Here is an 18572-nt window from a genome sequence, read left to right as displayed (position 1 = left end):
GTTTCATCATTTTAGCCAGCCTGGTCTTGAACTCCTGACCTCAGGTGATCCGCCCGCTTTGGCCTCCCAAAGTCCTGGGATTACAGGCGTGAGCCACTGCACGCAGCCCATAATGTCTTGAAATGAATCTTTTTCATTATGAAATGACAGACTTTTTTTCTAGTAACACTTCTTGTCCTAATCTCTTGTCTGATATTAATATAGCCACACTGTGTTCCTTTTTCTCTTTAGAGACTTTAGCAACTGCTAGAGTCTCGCTCTGTTGCCCAGGTGAGAGCGAGACCTGTTTGATTGATTGTTCTTGAGACTGAGTCTCGCTCTGTCACCAGAGCAGTAGCACAATCATAATTCATTGCAGTCTTGAACTCTTAGGCTCAAGCGATCTTCTGCCTCAGCCTCCCAGGTAGCTGGGAATATATGTGTGTCCTTTTTTTTTTTTTTTTTTTTTAGAGATGGGGGTCTCACTGTGTTGCCCAGCTGGTCTCAAGCTCCTGGCCTCAGTAATCCTCTAACCTCAGCCTCCTGAGAAGCTGGGGTTACAGGCATGAGCAAGCCATGCCCGGCTATCCCACTTTCTTACACTGCATGTTTGCGTGGTATATCTTTCAACATGTCTGAAGTTTTAAACTGCATGTTTTATAAACATTTTGTTATAGCTTGCTTTTTTATGTAGTCTGACAGTTTCTGCCTTTTGTTTGTTTGTTTGTTTTTGAGACCGAGTCTCGCTCTGTCACCAGGCTGGAGTGCAGTGGCGCGATCTTGGCTCACTGCAACCTCTGCCTCCTGGCTTAAAGCAATTCTTCTGCCTCAGCCTCCTGAGTAGCTGAGACTACGAGTGTGTGCCACCACACCCAGCTAATTTTTGTGTCTTTAGTAGAGACGGGGTTTCACCATGTTGACTAGGATGGTCTCAATCCCTTGATCTCGTGAACCACCTGCCTCAGCCTCCCAAAGTGCTGGGATTATAGGCGTGAGCCCCCACGCCTGGCCAGTTTCTGCCTTTTAATTGTGAAGTTTACATTTATTTATTTGACTTTTTCTTTTTTTTAATTGCATTTTAGGTTTTGGGGTACATGTGAAGGACATGCAAGATTGTTGCATAGGTACACACATGGCAGTGTAATTTGCTGCCTTCCTCCTCATCACCTATATCTGGCATTTCCCCCCATGCTATCTCTCTCCAACTCCCCACCCGCTGCTGTCCCTCCCCTATTTCCCCCTACAACAGACCCCAGTGTGTGATGCTCCCCTCCCTGTGTCTATGTGTTCTCATTGTTCAACACCCGCCTATGAGTGAGAACATGCAGTGTTTGATTTTCTGTTCTTGTGTCAGTTTGCTGAGAATGATGGTTTCCAGGTTCATCCATGTCCCTACAAAGGACACGAACTCATCATTTTTGATGGCTGCATAATATTCCATGGTGTATATGTGCCACATTTTCCCTGTCCAGTCTACATCGATGGGCATTTGGGTTGGTTCCAGGTCTTCGCTATTGTAAACAGTGCTGCAGTGAACATTTGTGTGCATGTGTCCTTATAGTAGAACGATTTATAGTCCTTTGGCTATGTACCCAGTAATGGGATTGCTGGGTCAAATGGAATTTCTATTTCTAGGTCCTTGAGGAATCGCCACACTGTCTTCCACAATGGTTGAACTAATTTACAATCCCACCAACAGTGTAAAAGTGTTCCTATTTCTCCACATCCTCTCCAGCATCTGTTGTCTCCAGATTTTTTAATGATCGCCATTCTAACTGGCATGAGATGGTATCTCAATGTAGTTTTGATTTGCATTTCTCTAATGACCAGTGATGATGAGCATTTTTTCATATGTTTGTTGGCCTCATGTATGTCTTCTTTTGTAAAGTATCTGTTCATATCCTTCGCCCACTTTTAAATGGGCTTGTTTGTTTTTTTCTTGTAAATCTGTTTTAGTTCTTTGTAGATTCTGGATATCAGCCCTTTGTCAGATGGGTAGACTGCGAAAATTTTTTCCCATTCTATTGGTTGCCGATTCACTCTAATGACTGTTTCTTTTGCTGTGCAGAAGCTGTGGAGTTTGATTAGTCCCATTTGTCTATTTTGGCTTTTGTTGCCAGTGCTTTTGGTGTTTTGGTCGTGAAGTCCTTGCCTACACCTATGTCCTGAATGCTTTTGTCTAGATTTTCTTCTAGGGTTTTTATGGTGTTAGGTCTTATGTTTAAGTCTTTCATCCATCTGGAGTTAATTTTAGTGTGAGGTGTCAGGAAGGGGTCCAGTTTCTGCTTTCTGCACATGGCTAGCCGTTTTTCCCAACATCATTTATTAAACAGGGACTCCTTTTCCCATTGCTTGTTTTTGTCAGGTTTATCAAAGATCAGATGGTTGTAGATGTGTTGTGTTGCCTCCGAGGCCTCTGTTCTGTTCCATCGGTCTATATCTTTGTTTTGCTACCAGTTCCATGCTGTTTTGATTACTGTAGCTTTGTAGTATAGTTTGAAGTCCGGTAGTGTGATGCCTCCTGCTTTGTTCTTTTTGCTTAGGATTGACTTGGCTATGCGGGCTCTCTTTTGGTTCCATATGAAGTTTAAGGTGGTTTTTTTCCAGTTCTGTGAAGAAGGTCATTGGTAGCTTGATGGGGATAGCGTTGAATCTGTAAATTACTTTGGGCAGTATGGCCATTTTCACGACATTGATTCTTCCTAACCGTGAACATGGAATGTTTCTCCATCTGTTTGTGTCCTCTCTTATTTCATTGAGCAGTGGTTTGTCGTTCTCCTTGAAGAGGTCCTTTACGTTCCTTGTTAGTTGTATTCCTAGGTATTTTATTCTGTTTGTAGCAATTGTGAATGGCAGTTCGTTATTGATTTGGCTCTCTTTAAGTCTATTATTGGTGTATAGGAATGCTTGTGATTTTTGCACATTGATTTTGTATCCTGAGACTTTGCTGAAGTCACTTACCAGTTTCAGGAGATTTTGGGCTGAGACAGTGGAGTCTTTTAGATATACAATCATGTCATCTGCAACTAGAGACAATTTGACTTCCTCCTTTCCTGTTTGAATACCCTTTATTTCTTTTTCTTGCCTGATTGCTCTGGCTAGAACTTCCAATGCTATATTGAATAGGAGTGGTGAGAGAGGGCAACCTTGTCTAGTGCCAGATTTCAAAGGGAAAGCTTCCAGTTTTTGCCCATTCAGTATGATATTGGCTGTTGGTTTGTGAAGTTTACATTTAATATAATAATTGATATCATTGTGTTTAAGTTTGTCATTTTGCTTTTTCTCTTTCCCTTTGTGCTTTCTTCCTTTGTTTCTCCTTTTTGGTTGAATTTTTTTTTTTCTTTTTTATTATCATAGGCAGAGATGATTAACAGGTATCAGGTTGAGTATTTTTAACTCTGTTCTATTGCTACTGACTTTTTTGCTGTAACTCCTCTAGATATTGCTACATATATCTATATCTTATCACAGACTGCTGTCCATTAATCTTGTATCATCCTTTCTTGTATACTGTAAGAACCTGTCAGCAGTATCATTCCATTTGTACTCCCTCCTATTATTTGCACACTTTTGGGCATATATTTTCTTTCTTTTTTTTCTTTTTTTTTTTTGAGACGGAGTTTCTGCTGGGCACGATGTCTCATGCTTGTAATCCTAGCACTGTGGGAGGCTGAGGCGGGCAGATCATGAGGTTGAGAGATTGAGACCATCCTGGCCAACATGGCGGAACCCTGTTTTTACTAAAAATAAAAAATTAGCTGGGTGTGGTGACATGTGCCTGTAGTCCCAGCTACTTGGGAGGCTTAGGCAGGAGAATTGCTTGAAGCTGGGAGGCGGAGGTTGCAGTGAGCTCAGATCGCGCCACTGCACTCCAGTCTAGCGACAAAGCAAGGCTCTGTCTCAAAAAAAAAAAAAAAAAAAAAAAAAGAGAGATAGAGAGATCAAGACAGAGTTTTGCTCTTGTTGCCCAGGCTGGAGTACAATGGTACAATCTCTGCTAACTGCAACTTCTGCCTCCCAGGTTCTAGCAATTCTCCTGCCTCAGGCTTCCGAGTAGCTGGAATTGCAGTCATGTGCCAGCACACCCGGCTAATTTTGTATTTTTAGTAGAGACAGGGTTTCTCCCTGTTGGTTGGACTGATCTCAAACTCGCAACCTCAGGTGGCCCACCTGCTTTGGCCTCCCAAAGTGCTGGGATTACAGATGTGAACCACTGTGCCTGGCCCTATTTTTTTCTATACATGTTATAAATCTTACATTACAGGTTTTTTTGGCTTGAAACAATAGACTTTTCACCTTTTTATATTGAAATGATTCAAATATATATACATAGTAGATACAAATCAGGCAGAGTATATACAGAGGTCACAGAGCATCCATATACCTTCTACCCAAATCCCTCAAGTGTTAACATTTCTGAACCATTAAGAATAAACTGTAGGCCGGGTATGGTGGCTCACACCTGTAATCCCAGTACTTTGGGAGGCCGCGGTGGCCGGATCACGAGGTCAGGAATTTGAGACCTGTCTGGCCAACATAGCGAAACACCATTTCTACTAAAAATACAAAAAATTAGCCAGGTGTGGTGATGTGCACCTGTAATCCCAGTGGGAGGCTGAGGCAGGAGAATCGGTTGAACCCAGGAGGCAGAGGTTGCGGTGAACCAAGATCACACCATTGCACTCCCCCCGGGCAACAATGCAAGACTCTCTCAAAAAAAAAAAAAAAAAAAAAAAAAGAATAAACTGTAGAACTATAGACATAATGTCCCATGACCCTTTAACACTTCAACCGTACCTTCCTCAGTACAAGGGGACTCTAACCTCACCATTCTGACACCATTGAAATCAGGAAATTGACATCCATTCCATTTTGCTGCATAATGCGTGACCTCACCCAGACTAGCTGATTTTTATGATACCTTCTTCATATAGCTCTAGGATTCATAGATTTTATAGATTCAGGATTATGTGTTGCATTTGGTTTACATGTCTCTTTAGGCTCTTTGAATTTGAATTGGTTCCTAGTCTTTTCTTGTCTTTGATGATTGATATTTTTGAAGATTATGGGTCAGTTACTTAGTGGAATGTCCCTCAGTTGGGTCTGTTTGTTCTCATGACTTTAGTATTTTTGGTAGGACTGCCACAGAGATCATGTATTCTTCTCATGGCATCGTATCAGGGAAAATTATGTCGATTTGTTCCATGTTGGTGATGTTAACTGTGGTTACTTGGTTAAGATAGTGTTGCCAAGTTTCTTCATTTTAAAGTTCTTATTTATTCTTACTTTTCTTGCAAGACTGTAGTCCTCTAGTATCCTTGTTTATTTTGAAGCTCAAATGGTCCCAGACTCAGCCAGTGGGAACCACTTGAAGCTGGCTCTGGTGTCTTTTTTTTTATTTTAATTTTTAATTTCAGTGAAAAAACAAACATATAACAAAATTTACTTTCTTAATCTTTTTTTTTGGCCATGTTCCCCAGGCTAGTCTTGAACTCCTGGGCTCAGGCTATCCTCCCACCTCGGCCTCCCAAAGTGCTGGGATTACAGGACTGAACTACCACACCTGGCCAGTCTTAACCATTTTTAAGTGTACAGTTTAATAGCGCCAAGAATATTCATGTTGTACATCTGGCGTCTTTTCGACAAGTCCTTCTCATCCTTCTCATTTTTTCAACACTTTCTTTTTTTTTTTGAGACAGAGTCTTTCACTGTCGCCCAGGCTGTAGTGCAGTGGCACGATCTCGGCTCACTGCAGTCTCCACCTCCTGGGTTCAAGCAATCCTCCTGCCTCAGCTTCCCGAGTAGCTGGGACTACAGGTGTGCGCCGCTGCGCTCAGCTAAGTTTTTTGTATTTTTAGTAGAGATAGGGTTTCACCATGTTGGCCTGGATGGTCTTGATCTCTTGACCTCGTGATCCACCCACCTCGGCCTCCCAAATGCTGGGATTATAGGCATTAGCCACCTTGCCCAGCCTCTTTGAACACTTTTTTACATTTGCTAAAATAAGATGTTTCAGGCTAATCTTACTTTTCCCTGTCCCAGCCCTGGAACCAGGCAGTTGTCCAAGGAGTCCTTCTTGCTTTTAGTGGAAATGGTATTTGGAAACCAAGGTCTGTTCAGTAGGTGTGCTCATTGCTACTAAGGTGTTTTTTCTTCTAGGTTCTCTTAGCAGGCAGAGCTGGGGAAGTTTACATACACACACATCCTTCTTTTTTGGATCTATTTATGTATTAAAAATTAGAGTTCAGGCTGGGCGTGGTGGATCATGCCTGTAATCCCAACACTTTAGGAGGCCGAGGTGGGTGGATCACGAGGTCAGGAGATTGAGACCATCCTGGCTCTGGTGAAGCCTCAACATGGTGAAACCCCATCTCTACTGAAATACAAAAAATTAGCCAGGCGTGGTGGCATGTGCCTGTAGTCCCAGATACTTGGGAGGCTGAGGCAGGGGAATCACTTGAACTCGGAAGGTGGAGACTACGTTCATACCTTGCTTTTCCAACAGTGAGAAACCTGGTTCCTGTTTTCTTCGGTGTATTTGCCCTTTTGCTTAGTCTCCCTATAGGTTAGTACTCCTAGCTGTGCCAGCCAAACTCAGCTGAAGACATGCCACTGTTCCCTCCCCACAGTCTGCTGCTGGGCATGCTGTCCTAAAGCTGAACTAAGAAATATTCCCTTCCCCTTCCTGGGTTCACTGGCCAAAAGCTTGGGTTTGATTAAAGGGAGGAGGAAGTCAGGATGAAAAAAGAGAAAAGGCCAATTACGCAGCTCAGCCCTGACCATGCTGTTCCGGGGCCTGCTGAACACATTGGCTTAAGGTGGGCTTGGCTATCTCAATTTTCCCCATGTCTTGCATGTTGAGCCAGAGTTGGTCCCAGACATGCCTGCTCTAATCCTACTGCACGTGTGCCAATCCAGAACTGGCCATGGACATTGTGGACATCACTGGCCAAAAGTGCGGCCCTAAGGAAGGGGAAGGGATGGTGAGAAGACAAGGGATAAAGGCCAGTTAGAGAGCTCATCTCTGGACATGCTTCTTGTCTTGTCCTTGACATGCATGCTGACCCATTGCTGGGCCCTGGGCATTCTGCCCTCTTCAGCTTGCCACACTGATACCGCTCCCATTCCCCATCCCCCTCATCCTGTAGACAAAGGGAAAACCACAATTTGACTTAAAAAAAAAAAAGAAAAAATATTGATCTTTTCTATTTATTCCTCTGTTTATCATTTTTAGCACTTTTATTTCCTCTGGAATATTTCCACCTGGAATAATTTATATTTGGCCTTGTCAACTTAAAATTCAAGAGATCTACATATTTGGAAAGGATACTTTATTTCTTACAAAGGGGGCTGGCCATCCCACAGGGTGGAAAGGCTAGCCTTTGGCAGAGCCTGAAAGGTAGGCACTTCAGAGGAGGAGGGGTTGGAACAGGAATTTGTGCTGAATGGGTTGACCGAGTATATATATTCAACAGGTTATAGGAGGAGTTACGAATATTCATGGAGGGGGTCCTGATGCATGTGTACTGAACAGACATGCTTTTTTTTTTTCAGGGTTAATTCACTTTATTTTTCTTGTATAAAAACCCTGTGTTGTAGCCACAGCTGGAGCCTGGGTCCTCTGCACGGAGACTCTGGTGTGGATCTTGACGAGGTGGTCAATGAATTCCTGTCAGGGAGACTGGGTGAATACAGTCTCCTTCCAAAGGTCAGCGGTCAGGTAGCTGTGGGTCTTAGAGGTGGCCTTAGCGAAGTTCCCCAGGCTGGCAGTGCAGCCCCTGGCTGAGGTGTAGCAGTCATCCATACCAGCCATCATGAGCAGTTTCTTGGGCACAGGCGCCGAGACGATGCCAGTGCCCCTGGGTGCGGGGATGAGGCGCACCAGGACAGAGCCTCAGCAGCCTGTCACCTTGGAAGGGATGGTGGGGGGCTTGCCAATCTTGTTCCCCAAGTAGCCTCTTTGCACAGGGATAATGGAGAGCTTGGCCAGGATGATGGCCCCGTGGATGGCAGTGGCCACCTCCTTGGAGCACTTAAAACCCAGACCAACGTGGCTGTCGTAGTCCCCAATGGCAACAAACGCCTTGAACCTGGTATGCTGGCCAGCACGGGTCTGGTTCTATACCGGCATAATCTTCAAACTCTCATTCTTGAGAGAGGCCCCCAAGGAAAAAGTCAGTGAGCTCACATTCCTTGATGGGCAAGGAGAAGAGATAGATCTCCTCCAGGGATTTGATCTTCATGTCCTTGACCAGGCGGTCCAGCTTGGTGATGGGCATCCACTCCTTATCCTTGGCCTTGCCTTTGTAAGCTCCATGGCCTTGGCCTTGGCCTTGGCCCCATCAACGGCTGCGACCTTGGCCCCAGATGCCACTGCTGAAACCTCTGTGGACACCACCACGGTTCTTTATGCCAGTGCCCCTGGGGCCTCTGGGCCCCCCTGGCTGCACCAGCGCCATCCACCATTTGGTGTTTTCTTGGAGAAGAAGCCAGATATGCATTTTATTGTATTGTTTTATTTTTTGAGATGGAATTTTGCACTTGTCACCCAAGCTGGAGTACAGTGGCACAGTCTCGCTCACTGCAACCTCGACCTCCCGGGTTCAAGTGATTCTCCTGCCTCAGCCTCCCAAGTAGCCTGGATTACAGGCGCCCACCTCCACACCTAGCGAATGTTTGTGTTTTTAGTAGAGACGGGGTTTCACTGTGTTGACCAGGCTGATCTCAAACTCTTGGCCTCAAGTGATCTGCCTGCCTTGGCCTCCCAAAGTGCTAGGATTACTGCTGTGAGCCATCACAGCTGGCCTAATTTTTGTATTTTAGTAGAGACGGGGTTTCACCACGTTGGCGAGGTTGGTTTCGAACTCCTGACCTCAAGTGATCCGACCGCCTCAGCATCCCAAAGTGCTGGGATCACAGGCATGAGCCACTACACTTGGCCCAAACATGCATATGTCTAAAGAACTTTTAGGTTCAGGGGTACATGTACAGGTTTGTTATATATGTAAACTTCTGTTATGGGGGTTTGGTGTATAGATTATTTCATCACCCAGATACTAAGTGTAGTACCTGACAGTTATTTTTCTTAGCAGGCATGTTTGTATTCCATGTTCGCTTTGGGGTGGAGACAACATTTAAATATATTATAATCAGGCCGCATCCTTCAAAAGGTGAAGCAAGGGTAACAGGGCACTCAAGTACACAGCCTCTGTAAACTGGCTAGAACCAGTTCATGGCTGGTTGTCTTCTCGTCAGGAGAGAGTTACTGAAGTCAGTCTCTTATCCAGTCACAGCTGTAGTTTTGGCTTGTGGAACAGGAGGTCAGTTAGCATCTGGTAGTGAGCTGCAATTGGTTTCCTATTGCTTATCCAGGACAGTGCTTGTTTGACAGCTAGACAGAAACCTGTGGCAGTTGGAACAGAGTTTAGCTTTAAGAGTAGGACTGTGGGCCGGACGTGGTGGCTCGTGCTTGTGATCCCAGCACTTTGGGAGGCTGAGGCGGGTGGATCATGAGGTCAGGAGTTCGACACCAGCCTGGCCAACACTGTGAAACTCCATCTTTACTAAAATTACAAAAAATTAACTGGACGTGGTGGTGGGTGCCTGTGTAATCCCAGCTACTCGGTAGGTTGAGGCAGGAGAATCGCTTGAACCTGGGAGGCGGAGGTTGCAGTGAGCCCAGATTGTGCCACTGCATTCCAGCCTGGGCGACAGAGCCAGACTCCGTCTCAAAAAAAAAATAATAATAATAAAAAGTAGGACTGTGTGGCCTGGGTATGGTGGCTGGCACGTGTAATCTCAGCACTTTGGGAGGCCAAGGAGGGCAGATCAGGAGGTTAAGAGATTGAGACCATCCTGGCCAACATGGTGAAACCCTGCCTCTGCTAAAACTACAAATATTAAGCTGGGTGTGGTGGTGTGCGCTTATAGTCCTAGTTACTTGGAGGCTAAGGCAGGAGAATCGCTTGAATCCAGGAGGTGGAGGTTGCAGTGAGCTAAGATGGCACCACTGCACTCCAGCCTGGGCTACAGGTGAGACTCCATCTCAAAAAAAAAAAAAAAAAGAAAAGTAGGACTGTGTGACTGAAGATCTTAGGTCTTGTTTGTAATTTGTTATTTTATTGCCACAAAGTCCATTCTGTCAGTTTTATGTTATCTATTTTAACATTAATGCTGGTCAGTTGTGTCTAAACTGCAAAACGGAGGGAATATAATGAGGTGTGTCTACCCTCCCATCTTGTCATGGCTGGGAACTCAGTTTTTAAGGTTTCTTTGGGGTCCCCTTGGCCAAAACCGGCTTTGTTCAATCAGTTGGGGTGCCTAGGATTTTATTTTTAGTTCTTAGCCTGAAGGCCTTGCTTAGAATTTTTCATGGTGTAGGTCTGACACATTGTTTCACCTTTTATTATCTGAAAATATCTTTATTTTGTCTTCATTTTTGAAGGATGGTTTTACAGCAGCAGTCCCCAACCTTTCTGGCACCAGGGACCGGTTTTGTGGAAGACAGTTTTTCCATAGACTGGAGTGGGGAAAAGGTTTTGGGATGAAACTGTTCCACCTCAGATCATCAGGCATTAGATTCTGGAGCACACAGCCTAGATCCCTTCAGTGGGGGTTCAGGGTTTGTGTTCCTGTGAGAATCTAACGCAGCCCACTCTGTCAGGAGGTGGGGCTCAGGTGGTAATGCTTGCTGGCGCTCTGCTCACCTCCTGCTGTGTACAGCCTGGTTCCTAACAGGCCATGGACCTAGACCAGTCTGTGTGGCCTGGGGGTTGGGGACCTCTGTTTTACAGGATATGGAATTCTAGGTTGACTGTTTTCTTTCTGCATTTTTTTTTTCTGAGCCAGAGTCTCGCTTTGTCACTCAGGCTGGAATGCAGTGTGCGATCTTGGCTCACTGCAACCTCCACCTCCTTGGTTCAAGTGATTCTCCTGCCTCAGCCTCCCGGGTAGTTGGGATTATAGGCACACACTGCCATACCCAGCTATTTTTATTTTATTTTATTTTATTTTTAGTAGCTACAGAGTTTCATCATGTTGGCCAGGCTGTCTTCAACTTCTGATCTCCAGTGATCTGCCTGCCTGAGTCTCCCAAGTCATGAGCCATCATGCCCAGCCTCTTTCAGCATTTTAAAGATGTAGATTTATTACTTTCTGGATCCATTGTTTCACTTGAGAAGTTATCTGTCATTTTTGTCATATTGAATGTCTTTTCTTTGACAATTTCAAGAATTTCTTTATACTTGATTTTCAGCAGTTGGTTTATGATGTGTTTAGGTATGGATATATTTGTGATGCTTGGGATTCACTGAGTTTTCTTTTTTTGTTTTTTTTTTTTGAGACGGAATTTCTCTCTTGTTGCCCAGTCTGGAGTCCAGTGGCATGATCTCGGCTCACCACAACCTCTCTCTCCTGGAATCAAGCAGTTCTCCTGCCTCAGCCTCCTGGGTAGCTGGGATTACAGTCATGCATCATCACGCCTGGCTAGTTTTGTATTTTTAGTAGAGACAGGGTTTCTCCATATTGGTCAGGCTGATCTCGAACTCCCGACCTTAAGTGATCTGCCTGCCTCAGCCTCCCAAAGTGCTGGGATTACAGGTATGAGCAATTGCACCTGGCTGAGTTTTCTTTTTTTTTTTGAGATGGAGTATGGCTCTGTCGCCCAGGCTGGAGTGCAATCTTGGCTCACTGTAACCTCCGCCTCTCTATTCAAGTGATTCTCCTGCCTCAGTCTACCAAGTTGCTGGGATTACAGGCATGCACCACAACGCATGGCTAAGTTTTGTATATTTAGTAGAGATGTCATTTTGCCATGTTGGCCAGGCTGGTCTTGAACTCCTGATCTCAAGTAATCCACTTGCCTTGGCCTCCCCAAGTGCCTCCAGGATTACAGGCATGAGCCACCATGGCTGACCTTTTGTTTGTTTTTTTTTTTGAGACAGGGTCTCACTCTGTCGCTTAGGCTGGAGTGCCGTGGCACGATTTCAGCTCACTGCAACCTCTGCCTCCCAGGCTTAAGCCATCCTCCCACCTCAGCCTCTTTAGTAGCTGGGACTACAGGCATGCGCCACTGTGCCTGACTAATGAAAAGGAATTTTTTTATAGAGGTGGATGTTCAGTATGTTGCCCAGGCTGGTCTTGAACTCCTGGCCTCAAGCTGTCTTCCTGCACCTGGCCGGGTTTTACAATTTGTTGTGGTAGATCAGTTTTGATCTTTGTCCTTACTGTTAGGGTAAAACCTCTTAGTCCTGGAATGTACTTTTTACTCCTATGACGTGGCCCTTGTGGCATTTCAGATGGCTAGCCTCAAGGCAAGACTTGAACTCCAAACTCTCATCTACCCTGCAGCTAGGGAAAGCTAAAATCTCAGCTTTTTTTTTTTGTTGTTGTTGAGACAGATCTTCCTCTGTCACCCAGGTTGGAGTGCAGTGGTGTGATCGTACTTTACTTGACCCTAAACTGGGCTCAAGTGATTTTCTCACCTTAGCTTCCCAAGTAGCTAGGACTATAGGCATGCACCATCTGTGTACTTTTTATTTTTTTAGAGAAATGGTATCTTACTGTGTTGCCCAGGCTGGTTTCAAACTCCTGACCTCAAGTGATCATCCTGCCTTGGCTGCCCAAAGTGTTGGGATTGCAGGCGTGAGCCCCCGTGCCCAGCCATCAGCTTAGCTCCTTCAACCTTCAAGCTATCGTGTCCTTTCTGGGCTTTTGGGAGTCTCACCTCCCACTTATGCAGTTCAGGGTTCAGCCACAGATTTGAGGGGAACTTATACTCAGACTTTGGGTTACTTTTTAGTGGGTCCTTCCTTTCCTAGATTTCCCTCTCAATTTCTAGCTTCTTTAGCAGTCTCAAATCCTTCTTTAACCCCTCAGGCTAGTAAAATTCTAACTTTTTTTCTGTGCTCCGCTCCTCTCAGACTGGGGTGTACTCTCAGGAGTAAAGAAATATAAAAGTGGATCTTGCCCAATGATGTTCCCTTCTTTCAAGGGTCATGTAAATTCCAAGTTCCTTTTTTATTTCTTGTTTATCTCCAGTGCCTTCAGAAGATTGTTTTTCACATTTTATCTAGAGTTCATAATCTCACTCTGTGAGAGTTATTTTGATACAGCCTACTCCTCTCTTATGGGAATAAGAACTTCTTTGGGTTTATTTTTTCTTGACAGTGTGTTTTGGAAATGTTTCATTATAGATATATAGTTTCTTTATTTTTCTTTAGTGTGGAATGGCATTTTTATCTATGGGCTACTATATTTAAACAGCAGTCCTCCTATGGACTGTTATTAGGTTGTCATTTTGCTTAACAAATAATGAAGCAATTAATCTTCCAACCTGCCATGTGTGTAATGCATCTGTAGGATTAATTCCTGAAAGTGCAATTGCTGGGAAAGTGTTTGTGCATTTGTAATTTTAGTAGCTGTTAACAAATTGTTCTCTATAGTAGAACCACAGTTTATTCTTTTCTTTCTTTTTTTAAATTTTGAGACAGAGTCTTACTCTGTTGCTTGGGCTGAAGTGCAGTGGCACGATCTCAGCTCACCACAACCTCTCCACCTCCCGGGTTCAAGTGATTCTCCTGCCTCAGCCTCCTGAGTAGCTGGGACCACAGGGGTGCACCAACATGCCCAGCTAATTTTTGTATTTTTAGTAGAGACAAGGTTTCACTATGTTGGCCAAGCTGGTCTCGAACTCCTGACCTCGTGATCTGCCTGCCTCAGCCTCCCAAAGTGCTGGGATTACAGGCGTGAGCCACCGCGCCTGGCCTATTCTTTTTTTCTTTATCCACCTCTCAGGAGAACAATTTTTATTAGGTGAAAGTGGTATTTGCTAAAAATTTTGGATATTTTCCAAAATGAACGTATTTTTTTTTTTTTACTAAAAAATACATTTATATCTCAGAAAAAATAGCAAAATATTTGAAAAAATTTGTACCCACTAGAAACAACTATTATTAGAGTCTTTTGCATTGCTTTCCTGTTTGTGTAATGCTTTTCTGTGTTTGCAGTAATAATACAGTCTTTTTACCTTGGTGTCATTTATTTAAAACACTCGCTTAGTGCTCACTGCGTAAAGAGCTTTCTAGGGAGCTGTCACTCCCTGCCTGAATCTCCCTCACTGTCTGAGGGTGGCTCATGAGGTCGAGAACATTGAGCGCTGTGTCAGAAGGGCAGAGGTCACGTGGATGAAGCTCTTGCGCCAAAGCCAGGTGTGGTAATGTACCTGTAGTCCCAGCCTACTCATGAGGCTGAGGCAGGAGGATGGTTTGAGCCTAGGAGTTAGAGACTGCAGTGAGCCATTATTGTGCCACTGCATTGCAGCCTGGATGATGGAGTGAGACCCTTTCTCTAAAAAATAATAATAGGCCGGTAATGGTGGCTCACGCCTGTAATGCCAGCACTTTGGGAGGCCAAGGCGGACAGATTGCCTGAGGTCAGGAGTTCAAGACCAGCTTGACCAACATGGTGAAATCATGTCTCTACTAAAAATACAAAAAATTAGTCGGGTATGGTGGCACACGCCTGTAATCCCAGCTGCTTAGGAGGCTGAGGCAGGGAGAATTGCTTGAACCCAGGAGGTGGAGGTTGCAGTGAGCTGAGATTGTGCCACTGCTCTCCAATCTGGGTGACAGAGCAAGACTCCGTCTCAAAATAATAATACGAATAATAAATGAATGAATGAATGCACCAAGCACCATCCTGTCCCCTGGGCCTGCCTGCAGAAGTCTGGTTTGCAGAGTGAGTGAGATGAGGCAGGGGAGTAGGAGGAGGAGAATGGGGCAGGGGAGGAAGAGCCAGGGAGGAGGATGAGGAAGAAGAGGGGAGCGGAGGGGGAAGGAAGGTGAGGTCGCTATTTCTGCTGTTGCCTTGCATGGCTGCAACACTGTTGAAGCTGTCACAGTTTTGCAAACTGTGGGTTATGATTCATTAGTGGCACGTGAAATCAACCATATAGGTAGCAACCTTTTTTTCATGTAAGAATTTAAAGGATACAAGTATAAAGTTAAAGAACTTAAGGAAAAATTCTGCTAGATTCATTTTCAATTAGAGCTGTCAGGTATTTCTTAGCCATCTGTATGGAAAACACCTGGGAGCAATGACAGTTTAATAGCAGTGAGCACACCTAGGACTTTTATAGTCTGAATTGGATTTCAAGTAGTATGGTTACAGTAAGTGAGGGGGTATATATAGTTTTTTTGCCACAAAATCTGTACTTTTGGAAGGTGAATGTCAAGCAGTGAGAACAAATGGAGACTATTGATTTGTGCTGTGTTTGGTGTTCAGAATCAGGCCACATTTTAGTATGTTTCATGTAGGGATCATGATTTATTTTTTTGGACCAGCTTTTTCTTTTCTTTAGAGTTTCTGATAAATTGCTTTTCTTTTTCTTTCAAAAGAAACATTAAATTAAAAAATAGTTTCAGTTGCTTTAGGGGTCCAAGTGGTTTTTGGTTACGTGGGTGAACTGTATAGTGATGAAGTCTCGCTTTTTATTTTATTTTTTTGAGACGGTCTCATTCTGTCACCCAGGCTGGAGTGCAGTGGCACAATCTCGGCTCACTGCAACCTCTGCCTCCGGGGTTCAGACGATTCTCCTGCCTCAGCCTCTTGAGTAGCTGGGATTACAGGTGCTCATCATGACGCCCGGCTAATATTTGTATTTTTTAGTAGAGACGGGGTTTCACCATGTTGGCCGGGCTAGTCTCACACTCCTGAGCTCAAATGATCCACCCGCCTCGGCCTCCCAAAGTGCTGGAATTACAGGCATGAGCACAGCTCCTGGCAAGTCTAGAGTTTTAGTGTACCCATCACCCAGAGAGTGTACATTGTACCTAGTAGGTAATTTTTCATCCCTCACCTCCCTCCGACTTTCTCCCTGAGTCTCCAGTGTCCATTGTATCACTCTGTATGCCTTTGTGTACCCATAGCTTAGCTTCCACTTAAGTGAGGACCACACTCAAACATCTTTTTAAAAATGTTCTAATACAGCTTTATTTATGACTGGGCGTGGTAGCTCACGCCTGTAATCCCAGCACTTTGGGAGGCCAAGATGGGTGGATCACCTGAGATCAGGAGATCAAGACCAGCCTGGCCAATGTGGTGAAACCCCGTCTCTACTAAAAATAAAAAAATTAGCCGGGTGTGGTGGCATGCGTCTGTAATCCCAGTTACTTGGGAGGTTGAGGCAGGAGAATTGCTTGAACCTGGGAGGCGGAGGTTACAGTGCGCTGAGATTGCGCCACTACACTCCAGCCTGAGTAACAGAGCGAGACGCTGACTCAAAAAAGCATACAAAAAACTTTATTTACAAAAACAGGTGGCTTGCCTGTGTGGTAGAGTTTACTCAGCCTTTTTCTAGAGAATGCCTTATTATTGTGAATGAGATTCAGTTTTATTACGGCAGGCAGTGAGATTACTGCGAAATCTTTTTTTGTCCTGTGCATCTTTGTTTAGTCATATTTTGATGGCTCTATATCGGTTTTGAATTTCGTTCTGGGTGTTTTCCTTAAACCTAAAGTGTAGATTTTCCAGATTTTTATTGAGTAGCCAGTTCAGCAAACTCTCTTCAGCCGATTATAATGTTCAGCAAAGCCTCTTCAGCTGATGATAATTTCTGGTGTCACCATTCCAGTCAGTCAAACATTAAATGATTATATATAGGCATTGTGGAGTTACATCTCTGCATGTCCAGGCCAGCCCTTAGTCAAGGGCCAAGAAACGTGTTTCTATCATCAAGAACTTCTAGGCTGTTAGTTTACATGATGGAATCTTCTAGATATTCCTTTGTTTGCTTGTTGAACAACTGTCATTGTCAACCTGGGATTTCTTTTCTCTGCTTACTGGGTTGGTTCCACCGTTTCTTGGAGTCCACATCTTTTTCTCTCTTGGATCTTCTTTAAAGAAAAAGGCTGGGAGTATATATCCTCTAGTATGTTTTCCTAAAGGGGTTTGTAGGGTGTAAAGATCCCAAGGCACTGCATGTGGGAAAATAACTATTTTGCCTTCACCTTAACTGATGGTATTTTTGTTTTTTTTGAGACGGAGTCTCGCTCTACTGCTCAGGCTGGAGTGCAGTGGTGCAATCTCAGCTCACTGTGACCTCCACCCCCAGGTTCAAGTGATTCTCCTGCCTCACCCTCCTGAGTAGCTGGGACTACAGGTGCGTGCCACCATATCCTGCTAATTTTTGTATTTTTAGTAGAGACAGGGTTTCACCATGTTGGTCAGGCTGGTCTCAAACTCCTGACTTCATGATCCACCCACCTTGGCCTCTCGAAGTGCTGGGATTGCAGGTGTGAGCCACCACACTCAGCTGCCAGTTTGTTTTTAAGTTAACTTCCAGATTTTAAAGTAATTTCCCCACAGATTTTTAAAGGGTTTACCATATTCCCCTTTATCATGATACATCTGATGTTGATCTGAGTCTTACTGTTTTTATAGGTACTCTTCTTACCTTTTCTTATTGGAAACTTTAAGTTTCTCTTGAAATTCTGCAGTTTTATGAAGATGAGTCTAAGTGTTTAGGATTTGTCTCTTACGTTCAACCTACTTTTTTTTTTTTTTTTTTTGAGATAGAGTCTTGCTTTGTCACCCAGGCTAGAGTGCAGTGGCACGACCTCGACTCACACTGCAACCTCTGCCTCCTGGGTTCAAGGATTCTCCTACCTCAGCCTCCCAAGTAGCTGGGATTACAGGCGCCTGCCACCACGTCTGGCTAATTTTTGTATTTGTAGTAGAGACGGGTTTCACCATCTTGGCCAGGCTGGTCTCGAACTCCTGACCTCGTGATCCACCCACCTCGGCCTCCCAAAGTGCTGGGATTACAGGTGTGAGCCACTGTGCCCAGCCTATATTCAGCCCACTTATTACTGTGCTTTTTCTGTCCATAGAGTTGAGTCCATTATTGTTGTCTTCTGATATTTGTGTTCCTCTTTGATTCTGCCTGCTCTTACTGTCTTTTTAGGAAATTGTTAGACTCGATGGACCTAGCTTCTGTGGCCTTTAATTTTTCTCACATTAAACTTTTTATCTTTTCACTTTATGTTCTAGGACAGGGTTGGCAAACTTCATGTAAAGCACCAGGTAGTAAGTATTTTAGGCTGTGTGGGCCAAGGAGCAAAATTGAGGACATTAAGTAGGTACTTAAATAAGAGAGAAAGCAAATTTTTGTAAATTTTTTATTGATGAAATTCAAAGTATAATAATTGAGTACAGTTTTTTGTAATATGGTTCTACTACTGAGAATGGAATTCTTTTGGGGAGCTAACATTTTGCTTAATCAGTGTTCAAAGTTGGTGATTCCCTTTATCAAATTGATGGCAGATGTTCATCTGTAAAACATTTGCAGCTGTGGCCATCAGCAGCCAGCCCGCATTGGCCAACCCCACAGTTCTCCTTCACATCATTCTTCGGGCTTTCAGCTACATCCTTGTTATTATTCTAATGAATTTTTAGTGTTGGCTATCATATTTCTAATTTCTAAGATACCTTGTTCTCTGTTCTCTCTTTTTCATAGCTGTCTAGTCTTATTTTATGGATGCAGTTCTTCTCAAGTGTCTCTGAGTATACTAATTAGAATGTAGGCTCTCCTGCCT

General features: G+C 44.1%; 1 protein-coding gene and 1 pseudogene across 5 annotated transcripts in view; one reads left to right on the top strand and one right to left on the bottom strand.

Annotated features, from left to right (window-relative positions):
* Positions 1-18572, top strand: part of CCM2 (CCM2 scaffold protein) — a 77218-nt gene that overhangs the window by 10983 nt on the left and 47663 nt on the right. The gene's annotated exons all lie outside the window — the stretch shown is intronic.
* LOC105721403 (small ribosomal subunit protein uS5-like) lies at positions 7541-8445 on the bottom strand (annotated as a pseudogene).

This window comes from Aotus nancymaae, unplaced genomic scaffold (assembly GCF_030222135.1).
Source record: "Aotus nancymaae isolate 86718 unplaced genomic scaffold, 86718_ANA_hifiasm-v0.15.2.pri h1tg000065l, whole genome shotgun sequence".
Classification (NCBI taxonomy): Eukaryota; Metazoa; Chordata; class Mammalia; order Primates; family Aotidae; genus Aotus; species Aotus nancymaae.
This window is presented reverse-complemented; position numbering and strand designations above follow the sequence as displayed.